A 24,174-nucleotide genomic window follows, 5' to 3' on the forward strand; every position below is an offset into this window, starting at 1 on the left:
GTCTTGTAAAAGAGAGGAAACTTAAAAGGTGAAAAAAACTCTATAGAATAAAACACAATAAAATCATCATGTTCTTGGGGAAGCACAAACAAAGTCTATAGAACAAAACACAATAAAACCATCATGTTCTTGGGTAAGCAAAGATATGTTAAAGAGGGCTACAATGCCCTAACCATTTATGGAAAGACTTATGCTGAGACTACATTAAAATGAAGAACTTCTGTTCACCACAGGATGCCATTAATGAGTGAAAATGCAAGACATGGAATGGGAGAAAGTATTTCCAACACATTTACCAACTAACGTTTTTATCTGAAGGATGTAAAACTCCAAGAGCAGCAGTGAAAGGGAAGACCCACCTTTTTTTTTTTTTTTAAGCGGACAAAGGATCTGAATAGATGCTTCCCTACAGAGAATATAGGATGGTCCAATAAATGCAAGAAAATATCACCCCATCATTAGTCATTGAGAAAAATGTGAATTAAAACCACAGTATGGTTCCACTACACACACTCGTCAGGAGCCCTGAATGGATCAATAAATTATGGCATACTCATGCAGCAAAATATTATGCAGCAACTAAAATGAGCAATGTACTGCTATACACAGCAATCTGGATAAGTCTCACAGACATAATGTGGAGTAAAAGAAGCCAAACAAAAAAGAATGTAAATGACTGCATTTATATAAACTGAAAAACAGGCACAACCGATCCCTAATAAGGTAAGTCTGATTAGTGGTGATATATGGGAGAGGAAAGGATGACTTCTGGGATCTGGTCTTGTTCAATGTTCTTATCTGGATGTTTATTATGTAGGAGTACACATATGCAAAATTTAATCAAGCTGTACATTTAAAATCTGTCCATATCACGTGTATTATAGTTTAATAAAAATGGCAACAAAACTGAGATGAAGCCACATAAAATATCCTATTTTAATATATTGTGATCCAATCCAGGCATTCAACAGGGAAAGATGAAAAGAAGCAAAAGGAACTGGGTAAACATACATTTATTTCTCTCCGAAGAGAAAATGAAGGAAATGCATCATAATAACAGAAGAGAATGTGATGAGAGCACTTTGGAAAATATTTTAAACTATTTGTGAATGCCATCTATTATCATGGTTATCACAATGTAAATGTTATTTCTATTAGAAAGATAATTCATCCTCTCAAGCACCAACTGTCTAAATTTTCTGAAACTAATATTGACGTATTGAGTGCTTAGTATATTCCAGAATCTATAATAAGCATTTTCAATGCATTACCACAATTTATAGTCTCAGTAACCCCATGAAGTAGGTACAGGTATGATTATTAGGGCCATTTTACACAGGAGGAAATTGGAATTTAAATAGGCTTAGTGACTTGAGCAAAGTTAAGCACTAACATGTGGCAGGTCTAGACGCTCAGGGCAGTGCCAGTCATGAGTATACTAAAACCACCCAACCAACAGTTGCTGAAAAAATGAAAAAGCTTTCTCACCCTCTTCATCTATGCTCTGTGTTTATAAGAAATCATCTCACTTCACAAAGGAGACACCTAAAATGTAAGGGAAAATTGGACTGAGCTTGAAATTGGGGATGAATGCGATAGTTCATCACTAACGCGGCACGTGTTAAGCATATTGATCTTGGTAACTGTCTTGATTTCACTCTCCGCTGACTCATCCGTTCCGCAAGTATTTACTGAGCATCTACCATGGACCAGAGCAGGGAATGTGATGGCAAGCCCCAGAAATCAAATTCCTCCTCTAGTGTAGTTAGCAGTCTGGGGAGAAGACAGGTAAGGAAGGAAGGAAGGAAGCAAGGATGGGAAATGGAAGGCAGGCAGGCAGGCTGGAAGGAAGGGAGTTTAGAGAGCGATAAATGCTACTAGTAAGAGTAGAGTAAAGGGGTGGAGACCACAAGTCTGTTTTAGGGAGGGTGCTTAAAGAAAATCTCTCCAGAGAGGCGACCTGCGTGACGTGACAGACCCAGGCACACGAAGGTGTAGAGAAGCACATCCTGTGAAAAAGGAGCAGCGTGTGCCAAGGGTCCCAGGTCCTCCACCAGGTAAGTCTGAAGAGCTCTGGGGAGGGAAGGTCAACATGCCTAGTGCATGGTGAGCATCGGTCTTCAGGACCGATGTTTTTTTATATACATTTTATTTATTTATTTGAGGGAGAGACAGAGAGAGAGAGAGAGAGAGAGAGAGAGAGTGGCAGTGGGCAGAGGGAGAAGGAGGCTCCCCGTGGGGCTCGATCCCAGGACCCCGGGATCGTGACCTGAGCCGAAGGCAGATGCTTCACTGACGGAGTCACCCAGGCGCCCCTCAGAGTCGACATTTTTTAAAATGTTTGTTTGGGATGTATGTAGAATACTGTCTATGCTCATCAGGACCCGAAAGTCAGGCTTCCTAGTGTTACTCTGCAACAGTCAGTCTCTGCTGTATTAGGAATGGCTGAGCTCTGGCCCTAAACTCACATACTTTGCTTAACAGAGCAAAATCCCTGAAATTTGTTAGATGCACCAGTTCAAAGATTCAGCTTAGTGGGCAACTATGGGCATGTCTCTTGGGATATAACTGCGGGAACACGCAGTGTATGAAAATTGTACCTCTAACCACATGCTACCGCTCCCACTGTGTTTCAGACTTCAATGAGGCCCTTGATGTCTTATTGAAATAAAAATAAAGCCTGGTTCAGCAGGTCTGGGTGGGGCCTGAGAGTCTGCATTTCTAACAAATGCCCAGATAATGTCTGCGCTGCCGGTCCCTGAGTCACACTTTCAGTAACAAGGCCTTGGAAGCCTTCTAATAAATAAAAATTTGTTTTCCACCGATACTGAAGTACCCATCTATTTTTAGTGCCTATCAGAATGACATTCTGCTTCTTCACCCGGCTCTGGTTTTGATAACTAAGTTAAATAACATGTGTACACATAATATATATATATAATTCATATTTTTATCCATTGTAAAGTTAATGGTCTCAAATAGCATCCGGATTACTGATGATGAAACTATTAAAATCATGTGTTAGTAAAAACGCATTCTTAAACACACTGGACTTTGTCTTTATATATGAAATGGGATCATTTAACACATGGTGTCCTCTCTGTGTTCAGCATTATGTTAAAATACTGAGAGAACAGAAACAAGTTTACAGCATAGTCTTTGCCCTCAAGGATCTCCAATACAGTTGAAAGAGAGAGGGAAAAAACGAAAGAGAATATAATTAGCTGCAAATTCGGGTGACAGCACATTAATTACTATAGGGGATCAGAGGCAAGTGAGATCAAGGAGGCCTGATGTTGGCTCCCTGTTCTACATCCCACCACAGGTGGGCCCGAGGACGGAAGGAGACGGATCCAAGCCACCAAGCACTTTGATTTCACTATTGCCAGGCCAAGTCACAGGGAACAAGGACAGTGGGCTTCCATCTCTCCCCATCATGCCGTTTCCTGCTTGGGGGGTCCAGGGAATAGATGAGGCAACATTGATATGCGAGGACAAGATTTATTGACCATACGGACCTGTCTAAAGACAGGGGAAAGAGCTACCGGGCTGTTCCTCCAGTGCCCAAGTGTGCATGCTTGCAGACACACACACATTTTTAAAGACTCTTCATTCTTTTGCTCCTTTCCTGCATCCACTCGGGTTTCCACTCAGGACTGATCTTCAGACACCTTTGTATTCCAGCTCATCTTTTCATAAAACAAGAGGTTTAATAGCAAAGTCTACCTTGTTTCACGTCTCGACAGCCCTTCTCTGATGATAATGCAAATACTAATTGGGTTCCTTCTAAGTGAGCAAAATGTAATACTCTCAAAATTATGCAAAAGAAAAGCCTGATTTATTTTCATCTATTGGCTGGTTTGAACTGACCTTTCTTATGTTCCTTCCATTCCATGGGGTATGTGTGTGTGTGTGTGTGTGTGTGTGTGTGTGTATTTTTAGAAGTAAATCTACTTTTGGAATATGATTTGAACTTGAACATAATCATATATTTTATCAACAACGTTACTGCTCACCGGTTTACTTTGTAACACCTACAAAAGTCAAGAAAGGCTTCAGGAAAGAGACAGAATTTTAAGTAAGCCTTAAAAAAAATAGGACTTCAGGGACTCAGGGATGCCTGGATAGCTTAGTCAGTTGAGCATCCAACTCTTGGTCTCAGCGTGGGTCTCAATCTCAGGGTCAGGAGTTCAAGCCCCACACTGGGCTCCACACTGGGCATGGAGCCTACTTAAAATAAACAGATAGGTGAGAGATAGGTAGATAGATAGATGATAGATAAAATAATAATAATAAATGAGACTTCAGAGGACCCAACTGGGGACAGAACTTGTGATAAGTTCCAGGTAAGTGGAAGAGGAGGAGGGCCCAGGTAGTAAAAGACATCTAATTAAGGCAAATGGTATATATTGAGATGGAATAAAGAATAGGTTTAATAGAATAAATGAGGCCACGTTGGGTAACATTTTAGATTGAGTCAGGAAAAGAAAATATCCTGACTGTTTTGATTTCAAGGAGTGATGCCACATAAATAATGTTTATGGAAAATGAAACCTGAATTTATGGAAACACATTTATTGGGATAATTTAGGCATAACATAACTTGGACCCAGACTAGAGTTTAAAATTAGATAACGGGATGATAAAAGGAAGGTAATGAATTACTGTACATAGAGTTGCTATATGGATGACAGATGCCATTTGAGATATCCAGCAACTTCATGGGTACTTCTGGGACACTTATTTTGCATAATTCAGATAACTCTTGGGTGTGTGCATGCCTCCGGGAACGGAATGTAATAAGCATCCCAGTTCTAAAGAATTCAAGACGAATGTGTAGCTTGGGATAGTTAAAATACCAGATAGCCAGACTCTTTGAAGCATCAGATTCAGAATCTGACCTTAAGGGATCCTCAGCACCTTTTGACGATTTATCCTTCTGTCTCCCATTGTTAGAAGACTCACCTGCAAGAATCTTGATTTTTCTGTGCCCTATGTTTAAGTATAAGATATTAGTGCCTTCACTACAGTCTTAGAAATGTGTTTTCAATTCACCATTGCCCTGCCAAAATCGCATGGTAACTCTAAACTCTTGGCCCTTCCTGCCTTAAACTTCTCACATAATAATAACAAACCACTTATAATGTACTACATACTCTTCTTCCTCCATACATAATATCCGGCTCACCCATTTGCCTAAAATGTCCTTCTTCCCCATTGACTTTCTTTATGTTTCTAGTTTCCTATTGATCAATTCATCTTTTCTAAGAGAAGTCCCTCCTATTTGTATCTCTCTATTCTTTACTTCTCTAACTCCCATTGATTGATTCATCTTAAGAATTCGTCTTAGCCCTGACTCCTCTGACCTTCCCTGCTGCATTTGGGACTCCAATTAGATGTTGCTCTCTCAATTCATGACTACATACATGCCTTCTGTATTATATATAATCTCCATGAAAGCACGTAACCACAGTGCATCGCAATAACCTCTTTGTGAGTCTTCTCCACGATGGACTCCTTAAGGGAAAAGATTCTTTGTGTTCTCAACACATATTAAAGTGCCCAGAAAAGAGTGCTCAATGAAGATTTGCTGATGGGATGCCTGGATGAGTGTTTGTGCTCATTGTTATTACTAAAATCATTACCATTGTAAATATGAATAGCAGTCCCATCTAGCCTCTTGAGTCAAAATTTGGAACTCCAATCTCATAGTGAAATTTCTGTAATTCCTATCACATTCTGAAACTGTGAAGTTCTAGCAGAGGCTCCATTTTCAGAAATGTGGGGAACAACTATGTAGAACAGAAGCGAGCAAAACATGAATTTTTCCCCAAGAAAAACTTTCCAGTAATCTAAGACAGAAATCACCCTTCAAGAGTAATTTCAGAGGGGCACCTGGGTGGCTCAGTGGGTTAAGCCTCTGCGTTTGGCACAGGTCATGGTCTCAGGGTCCTGGGATCAAGTCCCGCATCAGGCTCTCTGCTCAGCAGGGAGCATGCTTCCCCCTCTCTCTCTGTCTGCCTCTCTGCCTCTTGTGCTTTCTGTCAAATAAATAAATAAAATCTTTTTAAAAAAAGAATAATTTCAGAAAAACTAGCAACTCTAGATAGATACCTAGGTAGCAACATACATTTGTGAAGGTGCCAGAGATACAGTACAGTGCAGTGGTTTAAGAGACTTCTTTACATTCTGTCTAAGATTCTGTCCAAAAATTAGACTGTCTTGATTAGAATTCACATTCTGACAATCACCAACTGAACGAAACTGACAACAAGTAACTCTTCTATGTCTCAGCTTTCTCCTAAGATGGAAGTTATAATAATGCCTAGCTCCTGGAGTTGTTACAATTCAATATGTTACTGTCTGTTCAAAGCATTTAGAATATCACCTAAGAGTTATCATTACATCAATATTTTGGGAAGACATGGTGGTGGTGATACCAATATATTATTCTTAATGTTGGAAAAAGTATATTAAAAAAAAAGTTGGAAAAGCCCAATATGCCTGGAGATGCAAGGTCAAAAGAAATGAAGTTAAATTCACTGACTTTCAGTTAAGATCCTTGAGACTACATTTTAACAGGTTATTGATGTTTACTGCTATTGATTATCTTGTTATATAGGTAAATGTAACACAAGAGAGAAGCAAGCAGACATCATATATTGCCTAAAAAGAATGACATTTCAATGTATCCAAAGACTATAAATACAGCAAAAATTTATAAACACAGTCCTAAACGCTAGGAATCATTTTCAAATTTTGAAGCCAGAAGAATAGCAAAAGCTCTCATGGTGTACGAACCATTGTAGTAAGTTATAAATGGGATATTTGAAATGATTGTGAAACAGGACAACAGCAGGAATAGAAATAATGAACAAAATATAAACAATAAAATTTCTCCAGGACTTGTCTTTCTGACCTTTCTCTGCATCACCAAAATGCCTGTTCTCCACCTGGCCTTGGTATGCTGAAAACTGCTTATAATTTAGTCCAGCATTTCTCAGGTATGTCATGCTCACATTCCCCTCCACTCTACCTACAACATGTGTAGTCTGGGACCATGCTGACTATGCCAAATTCCTTTACCAAATGTTACTCCCTGAAAGGTCAAGCACCTTGTCTTTATTTGCTTTGCTTCCTCATCTACTATAAAGATTAAAAAACTGTGTGTTTGTACTTCTAGTTTTCCCACTTAGAACTACACTTCACACTGCTTTTTAGTACATTTTGATAGATTTGGTTTAATCGTTTTGTGCTACTGTCAAGTATTTGTTGGCAACGTACATTGGTCTTTGTGCTATGAATCATGGTCTCTTCCTTTGAGGCTCTTAGAAAAATTAAAAAGACAGAAGGTGTGCAGAAGAACATTTTGGATGTTCAAATAAAAATTCTAATTATATGACAGTCATTTAGCAAGTCATTGGTTCATCCAATAAGATTTAGAAAATACTAACGAGACACTGCGAGATCTGAGAATAAAAAACGACAGGAAGGATTCCTGTCTTCATAGAACTTACTTGCTAGCGAGAGATAACAATGATGAAATGAGAAATGTGCATAAAACATGAGCAGTGTCACAATAGAGAAAACATGGTGTGCTAAGAGGATACACGGAAGGCACAACTAACCAAAGCCATAGGTTCAAGGGCAGAGCCTGTTTGCTGCATGTACCAGAGACAGAAGAGAACAGTGATGTAAACAAGATACAAATGTGTTTCACTCTCACGCGGATATCCGAAGATACACAGTGGCAGAGCAATGTTCCATGTATTACCAGGGAGCCAGGCTTCCTTCCTGCTGCTATACCATACTGAGTGCACTACCTCCAGAGCCAAGATGGCTGCCTAGGATGCAGGAGTCATAGGCACTCCAGCCAATGGGAAGGATGCAGGGAATAGAATGTGCATCCTACAAGTCCCACAGTTATATCGCATTGGGCAGTCACATGATCCCAATGAGCTCCAGGGGAGCTCAACCTCCTTCAGCTATTCATTTATTTATATCAGTATATATGATATAATAATAATTATGATATGATATTTTAATTATAATATAAAGACATATATACAGAGGACTGGACATCAGGTTGCAGCATGTGTGTGACTCGCTAAATAAATGAGGGAAAAGAGACAATCTCCCATGCAGAAGAATTCCAGATCATTTATGGAGACTCTCTGCCCTTGAGGAAAGAGAGCTTAATCCCCTGCTCCTGATGTGTGGCTGTGCATAGCAACCTCCTTCCAAAGAGCACAGTATGGAAAGGGGGAAGGAAGAGTAACTTTATACTGGAGAAACTCAGTATACATAAACCCAGCCAGGTGATTAAGGTTAGTACCAGGATTAGTAAGTCATGTTGATAGTATGTACCCTTGATATGATGTGGGGAGAATGACACATCATCTCCATGTTCTTCCTCTAAAAACTTATAAACATCACCCACTAGAATCATGAGAAAAACAACAGACAAATTCCAACTGAAGGACTTTCTGCAAAAACCTGACCAATACTCCTCAAAACTGTCATGACTATCAAAACATGGAAAAAATTGAGAAAAAGAGTTTATTAAGGATACACAATGTAATGTGGTATCCCAGACAGGTTCCCAATACAGAAAAAGGACATTTGGTGAAAACTAAGGAAATCTGAATAAAGTATGGCTTTTATCTAGCAAGAACATGTCAATATAGGTTCACTAATTGTGACAAGTGTGCCATATTTGTAAGCAACTAATAATAAGAGAAACTGAGTATAGAGTATATGAGAACTCTTTACCACCTTTGCAATTTTATATAAATTAAAAACGATTTTTAAATGAAAAGTTTATTTTAAAACAGATAACTAACAGCGCTAAATAAAGTACTACTGAAAAATAATTTAAATATTTAGATCACTAAAAGGGAAATAGCTTTGAATTTTCTGTCTATCCCCAGCTTCTGTTAAAAACTCAAAAATGTTCATGATGGTTTCATAATAAATATTTATTATTTTATTAAGTCCTATTAAGAAGCTATTGCATTAATAAATACAGTTAATGATGACAGCAGTGATATAACCTTGAAGATAATTAGAGAAATTTGGCCAAATTACCCAAAGGTTTAGGATTACCTTCATGAACAGTTATGTGTGAAGCTTGGCACATGCTGTGTAATGGTTTCGATTATCACTGGTGGAGGTGTGAGTGTTCATATAATCATAATATGATATTTTATTACAGTCCATAGTGGAGACATTTTTTTTTATAATTGAACCTTTTGTGTGTGTGAGAATCTTGTACAGCAGAAGAACTGAAGACTTGAAGAACACAATCAAAGTTCAGTAAAAGATTTTACAAGAGACCACACATTTAAAATATTGAAAGGGAACATGCTAACTGGGAAAATGAATTGCCAACCAGTTTTCTCTCCTGCTGGTCTCATAGGAGACACAGCAAGCTGAGAAAATCCAGTTGTACTCTTGCCAAAAAATCTCATATGTCAGAGAAAAGATGCTCTGTAGGATTCTGTTTCCATGAAAGAGATCAAAATAGACTTTCTTAAAGAAGGCATGTATATATGCAATATAATGGGATCAGTGTTAAAACAAAAGCATAAATTCAGAACACTTTTGTCTCCAGAATTAATTAACTAATCAATTTTCTTATTTATGCAATAGGGATATTGGCCCTAAAAATAAAATACTCCCATCCAAAAATGTGAAATCAGTGCTTTAGCACATCTGTTCTAACAAGATTTATATATGCTATTCATTGTACGCCAGACAAATATCTGAACTTTCACACAAATCTGAATATAAGACCATTTAAAATATGAGTATTCCTGTTGGACAACTTACCTTCCCCACAGGGGATATTAGTTTAAAGATTCAAAATTCTTCAAAGGAATCTATATACTTAAATAATTTTTCTGTAAAGTTGAATTTGAATTCAATTAGGATCTGACACACTGGCAGTGATGGAAAGGGTGCAGATGCATGGGAATCCCCTACGTAGAGGTATTAAGTACAAACCTCAGATTGGATATCATCAGAGAGGGGGAAACCACAGCTAGAATAAAACCAAGCACAGATCCTTGGGAAAAATCCATCTTTAAATGACAGGAGGTTAAAAAAAAAAAAAACAACAAAAAACCAGAAATGTAGAAAGAGCAATAACTTTGAGAGTGGGATGGAGAATCAAAACGTAAAGCTCAGGGCCACTATTTCTTGAGTTTGAACATTAACCCTTGACTCTATTTGCTCATCTGAGAACAAAGGAAATTCAGTGTTCTTTCCCTAGCTCAGAGAGAATATTAATGTAATTCAAGTAAAGGGCTTAGCTCTGTTCATTGTACGAAGTGAACACCGAAGAGGTGTTAGTTTTAGCTTCCTTCCTCGTGAACACTTATTTCTTTAAAAAAGAAAGTGAATCATGAAAACCAATAAAGAATTTTTATAAGTCACTGAATCATAGTAGAACTCAGGAAAACAACATTGGTCCTATAAGAAAGGCATGATAGTTCCATGGTACACTTTATGCAGGACCCACATTACTCACGGCCAACAAATTTTGACTATATCCCAATTTTCTCAGGGCTAGCTTTACCCTCACTGAATGAAAATCATGTTTAATGAAGATGATGTACTTGTAAACAGAGCAAAGATATTATACCTCAAATTCAGAAATTCTTCAGAGTACCATGTTTGTTGCCAGTTTCTCCTGGCCGTTCTGTTGGTCCCATTTGAAAATATTCATCCAAAACTAAAACCAAGTTGACAAAATTTAGAAAATCCAAATATATTAAAAAGACTCAAACTAAAGGAACTGGAAAAGAAGTTAAGTAACACAATATGTCTCTGTAAAAGATGTAAAATCTCAGCTGCTCTTAGATTTGTTAAACGCCTGTTTTCCTTTTAAGATACTTTAGGGAATAGGCAAAACCCAAAAGGTGTTTTACTAAGCACTTTTTCTGCTCATGTAGAAATGTCCCAAAGGAAATGTAATCTCTATGTTTCTGATACTTTCACACTTAACATCAAAGAGTAGTTTTGTAAGAGTTATTTGATATATTAAGAGGCTGTTTGAGTTTTTTCCCAAGGCTTTCAAATTGTTTTTCTTGGACAAAATGCAGTCACATATAACCAAGGGGAAACTAATTCATACACCACTAAGTTCAAATTTAGTTCAAAATTCTGATGCCAAATTGTCAAAACAACAAAACCAAACCCTTTCCTCGTTAAGAAAATAGTAACACTTCCTCCATTATAATGTTTCAACCAAACATCCCCACTTTATAGCAGATACCCATAAAATGTTTTTTATTACTACACTAATTTCATACATATCAATACAGAAAAAGGTAACTCCTTATATAAAGGAAATGAAAACGTTGCACGTTCTGGTATATTGTTCTCACAAACTGAAGACTGATGAATGACTCGGCACAATTTTGTGGGGCATTCAAAGAGTGAGTGGAAGAACATGGGAACTCTATCAGTCCTAGATGGTTAAATATCTGAAAGTTGCTAAAGTTCTCTCTGCCAAGAGTAAAATGATTTAATTCCCATTTAAAAAATCATTATAGCCTTGGCATTTTCTAATCTTTAGCCCAAAAATATCTAGTCACCATCATCTGCTATCTGGACTACAGAAATAACCTACTATTTGGTCTCCACATTTTTTATTCCCTCTGTTCAGTCTGTGTTTCATCAAGCAACTGACTCTCCTATCTACCCACACCTTCAGGCCATTCTTCATAGAACAGCCAGCATTATTTCCTTACAATTAAAAAAATTATACCACTGATCTGCTTGAAGACAATCGGTGACTGTTACATACTGAACTCTGTGTCCTCCCCAAAATTGCTATGTTGAAGCTTCATCTGCAATGTGATGGTATTTGGAGATGAGGGTTGGGGAGGTGATTATGTCACAAAGGTGGAGCCCTCATGAACGGAATTAGTGTCTTCACAAAAAACACTCAGAGAGCTTTCCTCATCCCTTCCACCTTGAGGACACAGTGAGAAGACTGGTATCTATGAACCAGCAAGTGAGTCCTCATCAGACACTAAGTCTGCAGGTGCCTTGGTCATGGACTCCCCAGCCTCCACTATCGTAAGAAGCAAATTTCTGTTGATGATAAGCCACCCAGTCTGTGGCAATCTTATAGCAACCCGAATAGACTAAGACAGTGATTGTTGTCCAGGAAAAATGAAACAAACCTGAATGTTTTAATGTGGTCTCCCACTCGATCACCAATCCTGAGCCTTGGTGACCTTCTTCGAGGCCACGCGTGAGGAAAGCTACTGTCAGAAGCACTGCCTTTGTGTATGCATTCTCCTCTGCCTGGACTGTGCCCACCCACCCTTTTGGCCCAATAACCTCTACTCATTTTTTGTGTTTTCATACCTATCCTTGCCATGGAGAAGCCTTCCCTCACCATCAAGCATTTTGCTTTACACTCACTGAATATCTTTTAATAATACTTTTAAAAAATTGTAAATAAAATTTGGAGCTTTTTAAATGATTCAATAATTGAATTCTATTTGGCCCTTGAGCTCCACTTTGATTCACTGCAGAGAACTTAGTGTGATAATATCCAGATCAACCAAAGTCATCCCTCTGTCTCTTTAAATAAATCCTCAGGCCTACTCCCCTCCCCCCACCCCACCCATCCTTGCCTGTGATCTAACTCCAAGAGGCCTATCTCCTATTCAGCTAGAGCTACAGTGGATAGAAGACATCTCCTTCAACTTGTTGGTGAAGTAGTTCATTTTGTTGGCTCTTTCCTTAGAAACTGCTAGTCCCCTTGTACCCACCAGATTTCTACATGTTTCAGGTGGATTATTCTCAGCTCCCACTTGATTTCTGCTGGAATCCCATTTGGTATCTGTTTCTCAATAATATATAAAATTGTAAATGCTGCCAGGGTTTCCTGAGTACATTTAAGATTATTCAATTGACAAGATATAAAAACCACAGTATATATGAGACATTGGTATATAATTTTTGCCTAACCAGTGTGGTAAATTTAATATTAATCATAATTCCTTACTCCCCGTAGTTGTATTACAAATTCGGATCCTTTTCATGGTCTCCTGGTGAGTAGAATATACATCCTTGTCCTTTGATTTTGGGCTTAGATGTACAAGTTGCATTGGGCAGATGATGTTAAAGTAATGATGCAAATAGACTTAACCTGAATTTGAATTCCAGATTCCAGTACTGGAGACTATGCCCTATTAGATCAACCCTCCCATAGATCATAGATAACAATAAACACTGCACAAAATAAAAACAAACAAACAACAAAAAAACCCCACCTGAAAATGCTAGAGAGTAACCAAAAGCAGAAAAAAACTGAAAGGAAATCTACACTTAGAAGAAGGCAAAGGAACTGAGGGAATCTGTCCTTCTTAGGGTCTTTCTATTTTTTCCATTAGGACATATCAAATTAGAGCCTGCAGGGTAGTTATATTTGAGATAGAAAATCTGCAGCCTTATGGACTTGAATGACAGAGGATAGAGTTTAGGCAAACGTAATAGGTGGAGAGTAAAGGAGTAAATCCAAGAAAGGAAAGAGCTCAGACATGAAGACCTAATTCTGCATATAAACTGCCAAAGTTCCTGCTGACCCTTGAATTATGCATGAACAGGAAAGACTTCAAGCAGCTAAACTAAGGGTAAAAGAGTTGAAGAGATATTTTTAGCTTACACTTATGCCAGAAATGACGGTGTTTGAAGTTAGAGTCCAACCAATAAGAGCATTGAAAAAAAAATCCAGAGTTTCTACTATGTATCATCAAAAACCCCAGGTTTCAATCCAAAATTACTAGACCTTAAAAGCGTAGGAAAGTGGGATGCATGACCAAGAAACAGGTCAATTAACAGAGATTGAACCTAAGGCAACAGAGGTGGGAAAAAATTTTTGGAGGATTTTAAAGAAGTTATTTTAACTATATTCAAAAAATGGAAAGAAAAATACATTCTTAATGAACACACAAACAAGAAATCTCAGCAGACAAATATAAACCATAAAAATTTTAGAACTGAAAAAAATCTCAAATAAAATAATCTCTCGAGGGGCTGAACAGTTGGTGGTGGATGACATAAAGAGATGGAGGAGAGAACGCAAAGACAGAACAAGAGAAGTTATCCAACAGGAGGAACAAATATAAAGCCCTGATACGCAATATATAATGCCTTTAAAATCTACCAAACATATCAAAAGGCTTCACAAGCTATTAGAGCCCCAGAAGAACATAAGAGAGAAACTAGGGCAAACAAATTTATTTAAAGAAATAATGGCCGGAATGTCCACAACAGCCAAACTACAGAAAGAACCTAGATGTTCATCAACAGATGAATGGATAAAGAAGATGTGGTGTGTGTGTGCGCGCGCACGTACGTACACATACACGATGGAATACTATGCAGCCATCAAAAATGAAATCTTGCCATTTGCATTGATGTGGATGGAACTAGAGGGTATTACGCTAAGCAAAATAAGTCAGTCAGAGGAAGACAATTATCATATGATCTCTCTGATATTAGGAATTTTAGAGGCAGGGCAGGGGTTTGTGGGGGGATAGGGAGGGAAAAATGAAACAAGATGGGACCGGGGAGGGAGACAAATCCTAAGAGACTTTTAATATCACAAAACAAACTGAGGGTTGCTGGAGGTGGAAGGGTAGGGGGAGGATGGCTGGGTTACAGACATTGGGGAGGGTATGGGCTATGGTGAGTGCTGTGAAATCTGTAAGTCTGATGATTCACAGACCTGTATCCCTGGGGCAAATAATACATTATATGTTAATTTAAAAAAATAATGACTGGAATTTATTTTATGCATGAGATGGATCCATTAAATAGCTTGGAATGTGAATCACTTCTCACTGTGTCTAACCTTAATAATATGGAGTTCCCGTTGGGAAAGCTGGTCCCTTCTTCACAGAACTTAGTGTACGTCTTTCCCTGGAGTCAGGGAAGTTAGAAAGGACCCAGGGTGAAGTAGAGTAATTGTAGGCCCAGCTGCTACCCTGAGCCAACCCAATATGTCTTCCAACTAGCTACAATCCACACATGATACAAAAGTGCCTCATGGTGGTGTCTCAATACTTCAAGAATTAACAATATATGGCTGATGACTGATGTACTTCTGTTCTCCAAATTTTGTACAAAAATGTCTCTTGTCACCTACTGTAATGGAAAATTACAGGGAAGATAAACATGGTTTAGATTAGCTCAGCTGAGACATTACAAACCCAGTACAGCCCACTGGCAGCCACACATATATCTTTAAACTTTACTTAATTTCCAAATAGAGTCTTGTTTCTGCCTAGCATTATACAGTTGTGTTGCCTACTATAAAAAAAATAGTGGTAACACTAACTCCAGAAGAGAATGTGAAGTTTTTGTCTTTTGATGATATCTGTTCTTCTGATTCACACTCTGATTTTGATATGTTACTAAAATACTAAGATAAAAATATATCTACTATTAGGAAATTGTATGTTCAATGATAAGAAAATGAGAGAGGGAAAGAAAGTGAAAATATTTGGTTTATATATATTCAAACATTCACATCAAAATAATGAAGAAATATTTATAATTATTATAGTACTCATTTCTGCACATGGTCACGTGGATGGTGTGTATAAATATATTCTTCCAATAATCATTCCATATTCCCTTTGCTTTCAGGAAGTAATGCAGCTGGGGGAGGCCTAAGTGGCTCAGTCAGTTGGGCATCTGACTCTGTTTCAGCTCAGGTCATGGTGTTGGGGTCCTAGATGGAGCCCTGCACCAGGCTCAGCACAGATCTCTCTACTAGGGATTCTCTCTTTCTCCTTCTCCCTCTGCTCCTCCTCCTTGATCTTTCTTCTCTTTCCTCCTTTTTCTCTCTCTCCTTCTCCCTCTCAAATAAATAGATAAATAATCTTTAAAAAAATAAAGTATTACAGCCAGTTGTGATAACCTCACCTGGTGGGATGGCCCAAATGTTCATTTATGAATGACCTGGGGCCTGTAGCAGTCCTGACTGAATTGTGTTTCTATGGTTTTGCATTTTTGTTCCTAACTGAATGGAGTCGCTGTGACGTTCATCACAGGACATGGAAGCACTCAGAGGCATCCCACAGAATATACAGACATGTTCCTCCTTGCCCCCTTTATTAAAGAGTGATCCCCCAAATTTATGTCCACCTGGAACCACTGAATACAACTTTATTTGAAAATACAGTACCTGCAGATGTAATCAGATTAAGATAAGACCATACTGAATTAAGATGGACCGTAAAGGAGGAAGGAGATTTGGACACAGATCACACAGCAAAAGGTCATGTGAGGATGGAGGCAGAGACTGAAGCAATGCAGCTACAAACCAAGGAATGCCAAGAGCTGCAAGCAACCACCAGAAGCTAGAAAGAGACGGGAAGAATCAAGCCTCCAAAGAGCCCTCAGAGAAAGCGCAGTCCGGCTGACAACCTGACTTTAGACTTCTAGACTCCAATATTATGAGAAAATAAAGTTATGCTGTTCTTGTTTTTATATTTTTAGAGAGACAGTCCAAGCTGGGGGTGGAGAAGAGGCACAGGGAGAGGGAGAGACTCTTAAGCAGGCTCCACACCCAGCACAGAGCCTGATGTAGGGTTGGATCCCACCACCCCCAGATCATGACCTGAATCGAAATCAAGAGTTGGATGGGGGCGCCTGGGTGGCTCAGTGGGTTAAAGCCTCTGCCTTTGGCTCAGGTCATGATCCCAGGGTCCTGGGATCGAGCCCCACATCGGGCTCTCTGCTCACCAGGGAGCCTGCTTCTCCCTCTCTCTCTGCCTGCCTCTCTGCCTACTTGTGATCTCTGTCAAATAAATAAATAAAATCTTTAAAAAAAAAAAAAGAAATCAAGAGTTGGACGGTCAACTGACTGAGCTATCCAGGCGCCCCAAGTTCTATTGTTTTAAGTCACCTAGTTTGTGGTACTTTATTATAGCAACCCTGGATAACTAATATAACCCCATTGTGTACTAACAACCCAATTTCCCATTGTTAGTCAAGAACAATTATTCCAGCCAGTACAGTAAATCACATTCTGTCTGTTGGTTCACCCGCATGAGGTGTCCAAAGTGGACGGCTGGCAGTCTCAGCCTCCATGTTAATGGAATCATCGTTCTTCCCTCCAGTGGAAATACTCCTCCATTTGGAACTAACTAAAGCCTGTAGAGCAACAGAGTCTAAAGTCAGGAGCTGTACCTATGTAAAGGTTTCTGATTTAGAGCATATACCATGTCCTGGAGGACCACCCCTGCCTAGAAAGGTGTTTCCACCTATTTGGTTCTATAACTGAGACTTCAAGAACCAGCTCACTGTTTTGTCAAACTAGCTGATCCAAGATGCAGAGGACCATGGTAAGATAAGTGAATTCCATAAATATGGTTTCACTGCCTTACTTTATTTGCTTCAAAATGAGTTCCTTGGTCAGATGCAATGTTGTATGGAAGACATAATGATGGTGGGTAAGGAATTTCCTAAGTTCACAAATTATATTGTGGCAGAGCCCAGGGAAGGAAAATCCATATCTGTAGTAAGTGACTATTCCAGTGGAAAAAAAAACACTGTCCCTTCTATGACAGACGCCAAACAATGGAACAAACCTCCCACCAGGTAAATGACTGAACACCCTGAAAAATGATGCCTGTCAGGTGGAAGCAACCCCCACCTCATCATCTTTACTAAAAGATATATAGAGAAAATCACTCACCAGATCCATAGCCGCATACCAGATGGAAGGGGTTATGCTGACTTGATCCAGCAGTGGAGCCGTATCTGGAGCAGCAGACGGGAGTTACCACCTGAATCATTTACAACAACCCACTGTCATTGTCTAAGCTCAATCTATTTTTTCCCACTGGCCAAAAAGGTGAGTTGAATGGGGATATGATGGGGATCATGACTAATATCTCCTTTTTCTGGTGGCCCAGTCTCTGCAGTCCCAGCAGGAATGTGGTTTTATTGGGGAGTCAGTCCTTTCAAAGGTAGAGGCAGTTCTAGTCGCTTCCACTTAGCCTTTCCTACCAAAAAGAGCCCACGTTCCGTGTATCAGGGAACCATTGTGGGGATTCTGCCAGCTGCTGGGTAGGAGCATTTCAATTATACATACCGAAACCGGACAGATAATCACAGAGTAGATAAAGGGAGTCACTGGACCCATTCCGAGATGGAACTGAGCCCAAACTCCAATGATCACTTGACCTCCATAAGTCACCACTGTGACTGGTGTAATACAGTGATTTCCAGCAACTACTGAAAAGTTGGATTATTTTCCCTTCACCCTGGTAAGTAGCCACCTGTTCCTTTGTAAGGGTCCAGGAGTAAGATAAACAATAAAACTTTTCAGCAGTGTAGTGAGGTCCTCCCTCAATGGGACTTGGCTTCTCTTTCATTCAAGAAGCTCTAAAGTGTGAACCGGCTTAAACAATTATTAGAACTAACAAGCGAATTTGTCAAGGTTGCAGGCTTTACATAAGGATGACACACACAAAAAATCCATTGTGCTCAAATATATTAGCAACAAAACATTTTAGAATGATTCCCATTTTCTTAAGATCCACTCACACACCCACCTCCTGGGTTTGTAGATAGAAATGGGAAAAACCATGCACTTTTTTGGGTGCCTATACCGGCTATATTCTTTAATCTCGTTCTGTAGAATGATTGCTAGACTTCAGTCTACTAATTGGTCTATAAGCAAGAAGAGAAAAAAAAAATGAAGGTAGGTACTGAGGAGAATCACCAGTGCATTGTGAGACAACTACCGTGAGGGTCATTACAAGCCACTTAGGCAAGGATTGACTTGTTGGTAAACTGATTAAGTCAATTTCTGGAGGAACAGACTTCGAGTTTGATCTTCAGAAGTCTCAGCACCATGATTATAGAGGAATGAGGTTTCTTTTAGAGCAGTCCCAGATGCTTTCAGGACTTTTATAAAGGAACTTGAACCAGGAATTATAAGCTCCAAGGTCATCATTCCACCCGAACTTTTCCAGCACACTTAGAAAATCAACCAACTTTGCATTTTCTCACACACACACAGACACACACACACACACTCTAAAACAGCAAATACCTGGTCAATCAAAACTTGTCTTTAATACACTTAATTATAGTATCTTTGGGTAATAATGATTTTTGTACAACTACATTGCCACTGAATGCCATGGGACAGCAGTGTCCCTTTTATCTATTGATAGTCATTAATGTCTAAACTTAATCTGGTCAAAAAAAACCCATCCTAAACAACCCAGAAACAATTTATTGAGCACATGCTTAAGATTCTGCCCCTGTGGAACCACTATTGTTCATGAATTCTGTATCAGTCAAGGTACAATTAGAGAAGTCAACCACTAGAATGATTTGACCCTACAACTGTGGGAGCTGATTAAAACTTAAGTTTGAAGGCAAAAGCACTATAGAGCTTCTATAGTGCTTTTGCCTTCAAACTTAAGTCTACAAGGCAGATCACCAAGAAGGGAAGATGAATGTAAAATGGAAGAGAACAAGGACAAGCTGGAACTTGTCTATATTAGTTATTTATTGCTACTATGAAACTACCCAAAACCTAATGGTTTAAAACTAAGTGGATAATGATGTATTATCACACAGTTTCAGTGGGTCAGAAGTTCAGAGGCCACATAGCTAGATCTCTCATGAAGTTTTAGTCAGGTATGGACTAGGGTTTCTGTCATCTTAAGGCTTGACTGGGGCTGTAGTGCCCACTTCCAAGAGGGCTCACACATATGGTTGGGTTGTTTGCACACTGTTGGAAAGAGAACTTATCTTCTCACTATGTGATTCTTTTCCTAGGTCCATTTGATTTTTCTTATAATATGTCCACTGGATTTGCCTAGTATGAGTGATCTGACACAGAAAGTGAGGAGAGAGTCAAGATGCCTTTTATGACTTAGTCTTTGAAACCATGCACCATCACTCCTTCCATATCCTATTTGTTAGAAGCAAAACTCTAAGTCCTGCCTGCACTTACAGGGCATGGAATTAGGGTCCTAGTTTTGAAGAGGAATGTGTCAAAAAATTTGGGGGTAATATTTTAAACCATAACATAACCTTACCAGTAATTCTCCTCTTACATATTTACTCAAATGAAAGAAAGCATGTGTTCCCAAAAAGAGATCTATAAGAATGATCATAGCAGTTTTATTTAAAGTTGTAAAAAACTGGAAAGAGTACACACATCCATCAACAGGAGAATGGAAACTCCCTGGTGTATTTGCACAATGTAATACTACTCAGCAATAAAAAGAAACTTTGATGATGCAAATAGGTAAGAATTGTTCAAAAATATTACGCTAAGTAAAATAGGGCTTGTGCTTTTGATGTTTTTTGTGTATGAACCATATATATGAAGTTCTAGAACAGGCTAAGCTATACAGTGTAAACAAAATCAGAACAGTGGTTGCTCCTGGGGATAGGATGATGAGGACAGTGAAGGGCCATGAGAGAACTTTCTGTGGTCAATATGGTGTTCTGTAACTTGATAAGAGTATGTTACACTAGTGTCTACGTTCATCTAAATGCCTCAAAAAGTATGCTCGATATTTGCGTATTTCCTTGTACATACGGTGGACTCAAAATGTGACAAATACTAAATTCTTGGTGATGATATGCATTCTTACATGTTTAGATGTGAAATATTCTGTTGTCTGTAACTTCAACTTGCATAAAAATAAGATGAGTTAATGGAGGGTAGAGTTAGATGTATATGTGGTAAAGTAAATATAGCAAAATAGTAACAGTAGAATGTAGGTCGTGCTTGAATGGGTTATCTTTGTCCAATGGCTTTATCTTTTCCATATGTTTGAGGCGTTGACGATAAAATGTTGGGGAAGTGTGTCTGAATGGTTTCGCTTGACCTCTTGCCAGTCTTCCATCACTATGATAAGAATTAGCCAAGGTTTGTCCACTGATCTAAGGAAGGTAAATGTTACCTGGGAAAGACCTGACCCCAACATATTGCTTGAAAGCCAAGCCAGCTAAGCCCAGGCTAAATCAGCCAACCCTCATCTGCACCACAAATGGAAGAGTGAGAAGAGATTATTGTTTTAAACGTCTGAGTTAGGGGACCGTTTGTTACACATTACTGTGGCAAGAACTAACCAAATTGCTAACGTACTTATTTTCCCACATAATCACTCTGTAGAGAAGTGCTTATATAAAAAAAAAAACGCTTCATTATATGTTGTGCAGAGGAAATTAACAGCTATACACCATGTCTTATAGGGCCTTAACTAGGGGAGACAGACAGCAAGTGCATGGGCAGATGAGTAGCAGGTTTGAAGCTCACGTTATAAACACATCGCCTGTATTCCTAGTGATGGACTGGTTAAGGCATTGCTTTACTGCAGAGGAAAGTCAGCATCTGATAAGATTTGATTGAATTTAAAAGCAACCCATAATCAGTTTGGGGATGGTTTAGGTAAGAAGTCGCGGATGGCCTCCCAATGTGCCTTCATTATGGTTTCGTGATTGTGTGAGTAACGTTGCTGCTCAGCCCAGAGGCAGACCGCCGAGGGAGTGCAGCGTTCAATTACATTCAATGACGCAGCCGTAGTGGCTACAATGACTCCAACTTGGAGGAGACTCTCCAAGGAGGTTTAGAGAGGAGAAAGAAAAGCTTTTGATTTTGATTTATGTCTAGCAACTCATTCAATTACATTTAATTAGCCCTTTGAATTAATTTTAAGCAATTTTTCAATCATTTTATGTATGGTGCTCTTTTTCTCTCTCTTTTCTTTCTCCTAAAATAGAACCTTGGGAAGAGACAATGGGCCGAAAAGTTGCAAAGCCTGTTTCTCTCTCATTGTCCATTGAAACCAACTCTTTTAAAGGGTCCAGGAGCAGTCATGACCCCGGCCTAGAGGCATCACCTCCAAGGCATGTCCATCCAAATGGGCTCAGGCTGGACAGTTTAGAGTCAAAAAGGCTCCTTGTCCTCCAGGGAAGCCATTCCCTACCAGCCGCAGCCTCTCAGCCCACTAATTGAAAACACACAGGAGCATTTTTACTACTACAATAAAGGCTGACCTTTGTAACTCGGACCTTTTGTCAGTTTGGGGAAAAATAAATGAGATTTAAAAAAAAAAAATTCTATGTTTTATGGTTCACATGCCCAACCATGAATTCAACTGATGGTCTTCTGAGAAGAGAAGGTCACCCGGTGCATCCTTCTTTGACCAGAAAAAGTATTAAATCATAAACTCAAGACCTAGACGGGTTGGATCCTAGGCAAAATTATTAAGTTGAATGTCAGTGCCCTTCCCCTGCACTTTGAGTTCGTGCTGTTGAACTTAATCTCCTATCCCCCTCTTGCTGGGTGTCCTTGGACACTCGTGTGACCACTGGTGGCCCCCTGTGCCCAGGTAGCAGGCAAGCCCCCCATTTCTAAGAGTCTTTCCATGCCAGTCCCTGTAGGAGATCCTCCTCTCCTACTGAACCTTGCACACACAGCGCGCTGCGGCTTTTATGATCCACTGCTACGTATAACTTAGGAAGCCAAAATACATATATTTATCTCATTTTCACATAAATGCATATATGCAGTATAGAGGAAGAAGAGCCCAGAAACCAGACAGACCTGACTTCAAATTTGGGTTTGAACAGTCAGTAAGCTGCACAATTTTGAACAAATGTCTTAACTTTTTTGAGCCATGTCTATGAAAGGGAACCATATCTACTTCATAGTCTATTGCAAATATAAAGAGTGATACTAGATAAAGCACCCAATAAGAGAGAAGTACATATGCATTTTAGTAACAGTGTTACCATTAAGACCCAAATATAAACCATGGTCTGATAAAAGCTAAACAAGGTCACATTCTAGGCACTTTGAGTGTCTCTCTCCTAGTTTTCTCTATACTCACGATTACTTTACCTAACTCTACTAAAATAATTTTAAGTTTACAACTTAAACATCACAGAAAAGCTTCATTTTTAATGTACACACAACCTGCATATGTATAAAGCATGCACAAAATTGGAATGTATAGCAGACTTGAATACTTAGTGAGGCAGTGATTTTTTCTTTCATCCCAGAAGTACAGACCACTTCAATTAAGTTTTAGTGGTCCTCAAGCTGACCACTGTAACGCTCTACTGTCTTGGTGTTGTCTTTATCCACATCAAAATTTAAATTATTGGTTAGTTTATTTATTCACTAATATCTGCTTCAGGATCTCAGCTTCTATCCTAAAGTTTCAGTTGGATATTTTCTTAAATAATGATAATTCCTTCCAGAACCAGAAAGAAAAATGTTTAGAAAATTTGGATTTTTTGAAAATTCTGTTGTATGTGCATATAATATGCACACACCATATTATATTTATTGTATATTATATTACATGATATACATTATATTGTATTATATGATATTGTATTATATAATATATGATATTATATTATATTTTGCAGATACATACTAGAGGAGCATTCTGAATCTGAATTCTGATTCAACTTTCTCCAAGTCCCAGAGCAGGAGCTCTAAAAGATGAGTTCAGTTGGTAGAGAAAAATAATTCTAAACAAAGCAGCATGAAGCTTAAAAGACCCCTTTTGAGCCACAAATAACAGGAGGCAAATAACAATTCTTCTGTTTGGAATACTGAAAATGAAGCTCGACAGGAGATGCCTTATTAGCATTTTATAAACAAATTAGAATACACATTTAGATTATGATAAAGAAGAAATAGTCATATTTGAAGATCCTTGCTGATCCTTTCAATGTTACATAATCCCAACTAATAACATGCATTAAAGTTTGCTCAAAAGTATTTCTTCAAGTCCTAATTAAATTGTCAGTGAAATAAATGATAGGAGGCCCCTTCTCAGCCCTGTTGATTTTATAAGCACTAAATTAAAACTCTACTACCATGTTTGCCTCATACTTACTAAGGTCATGACAAATTGACTATCATAAAGTAAAATCCAATTAAAGATAATGAGACAAAATATTTGAACAAATAACATTTTAGGTCTACATCATAATAGATTGGTGGAATTAAATTTATAAATTGAAATTTCTTTTTACCTAAAACGTATGAACTACTCAGCGTTATCTGGAAAAACCAATCATAAGCCAACAGGATGATGTCCTTCAGCCACAGGGACATTGTCTTCCATTGCTAATTCTACTGTA

This window comes from Martes martes (assembly GCF_963455335.1).
Source record: "Martes martes genome assembly, chromosome: 6".
NCBI lineage: Eukaryota > Metazoa > Chordata > Mammalia > Carnivora > Mustelidae > Martes > Martes martes.